We start from the raw sequence: 2,130 nt of genomic DNA, 5'->3' as shown, positions 1-2,130 counted from the left end.
ACCACGAGGTATTTTCGTGGACCGATCTGCAAGCTGTAACACCACTGGAGTTGGGTGTAATTCTCCCAGTCCAAGTTTCACGAATACAGAGTAAGGCAAAAGATTTACACTAGCTCCTAAATCCAACAAAGCATTCTCAATTGTGTGGTTCCCTATACTACATGAGATAGTGGGGGAGCCTGGGTCTTTGCATTTTAAAGGAATTTTATGTTGGAGTATAGAACTAACGTTTTCTGTTAAAAATGCCTTCTTTTGAACATGCATGTTTCTCTTTTTAGTACACAAATCTTTAAGAAACTTGGCATAAGATGGAACTTGCTTTATAGCATCAAGTAAAGGGATGTTAACACTTACCTGTTTGAAGATTTCGAGAATCTCACCTGTAGATTTTCCCTTTTTTCCTTTCGCTAACCTCTGAGGAAATGGAGCTTTGGGAACGTATTCTAGTGGGTTGGCTTCTTCTCTCTCCTCCGGTGGTGAGTCCTCAACGTTTACAGGTACAATTTGATTTTCCTTTGTCACCGGCATCTCCACTTTGTTGTCGATTTCTTTTCCTTTTCGCAAGGTCATTATTGCTTTGACCTCTCCATGCTGCTGTGGTGAACTGGTACTCGCTTCATGCACTCCTTTAGGATTAGGCACTGGTTGACTTGGAAATTTTCCTTTCTCAACAGTCATTGCCAAGGTCTGAACTGAAGAAGCGAGTTGTCCCACCATCTTCTCGAGGCTTGAAACTGATTGAGCTTGTGAGTTGAAGCCCGCTCTCAATTCATTTCGTAGTCCATCAATGGTGCGGTTCTGTTGCTCAATCGTAGAGTGAGTAAGATTCTTGAGATTCTGGAATGAATCCTCCCATGGTCTGGGTTGAGAGTAGTTCTGATTCTGATTGAATGGTCTAAATAGGGGCTGAGAGGCTTGAGGATTTTGTGGAATTGGTGGAGCTGGAGCTGTTGGTCTATTCTGTTGGAATCCTTGAGACCATGAAAAATTGGGGTGGTCTCTCCATCCAGGGTTATATGTGTTGGAGTATGGGTTGTAATTTGATGGCTTTCTCATTACACCTATGGCATTGGCTTGATCTGAGTATGAGTCCTGGTCATGTGGTTCTGTTGATTTAGCAGTCGATAACGATGCTATTTGTCGAGCAAGACCTTCAACCATCTCCTTAACTTCTTTGATTCCCGAAGTTGACTCGCCAATTTGAACCTCATTTACTCCCTTAATTCGTCTAGTATTCCTGAGTGATCGACTCCGTTGTTGGGAATTATCCGCTTGTCGCTGGAAGAATTCCCAAATCTCTGATGCACTTTTTGACATTAGCTCTCCTCCACTTGTCGCCATTAGCCATTCTTGCACATTTGGCAATAATCCCTCCAAAAAGTATTGGCATTGGTGCCATTTCTCGTACCCATGATGTGGACACTTCAAGAGTAGCCCATTGAATCGCTCCCATGTTTCGAAAAATTGCTCGTCCTCTCTCTGGGTAAACTCCGAGATTTCCCTGCGAATAGCATTGGTTTTATGCACTGGGAAATATTTATTTAAAAATTTTGTAACCATTTGTTCCCATGATGAAATGCTATTGGCAGGTAAAGTATTTAACCATGAACGAGCTCTATCCTTTAAAGAAAATGGGAATAGTCTAAGTTTGACATCATCGTCTGAAAAATTTTCATATTTAAAAGTTTGACAAATGGCATGAAAATCATTCAGATGATTATATGGATCCTCATTTTCTAGGCCATAAAATGTGGGGAGACAATTTAGCACACTAGGTTTTAATTCGAAACTCCTAGCAGCTACATTTGGGTATCTTATGCATGATGTACTCAAATTAGCTAAGGGACTGAAGTAGTCCTTAAATGGCCTCTCTTGTGGTTGCAAATCCATTTTATTTTTAACGTGTTTGTGTGTGCGAAGTGTTTTTTCTAATTCAAGGTCTATAGGTTCAAGATTAGGTAATAATGACCTACGACCATGCATGCAAAATAAATAAAATAAAAATAAAGATGCAAACAAAACAAAAAATAAAGATGGGAACAAAACAAATAAAAATAAAGAAGAGGGAGAAATTACGATACTAACCTTATTGCGCTATTACAACCTTTCTATAAAAATACACAAAAATAA

At 39.7% G+C, this 2,130-nt stretch overlaps 1 non-coding gene across 1 annotated transcript; it reads left to right on the top strand.

Annotated features, from left to right (window-relative positions):
- The first annotated feature begins 1,405 nt into the window (after positions 1 to 1,405).
- Positions 1,406 to 1,509, top strand: LOC112095502. Its single transcript, XR_002903875.1, has one exon. It is a non-coding gene; the product is annotated as a small nucleolar RNA R71 (small nucleolar RNA).
- Positions 1,510 to 2,130: the final 621 nt, after the last annotated feature.

The sequence above is a fragment of the Citrus clementina genome, unplaced genomic scaffold (genome assembly GCF_000493195.1).
Source record: "Citrus clementina cultivar Clemenules unplaced genomic scaffold, Citrus_clementina_v1.0 scaffold_9, whole genome shotgun sequence".
NCBI classification, from domain to species: Eukaryota; Viridiplantae; Streptophyta; class Magnoliopsida; order Sapindales; family Rutaceae; genus Citrus; species Citrus x clementina.
Note: the sequence above shows the minus strand (reverse complement) of the source record. Positions and strands in the feature narration are given on the sequence as shown.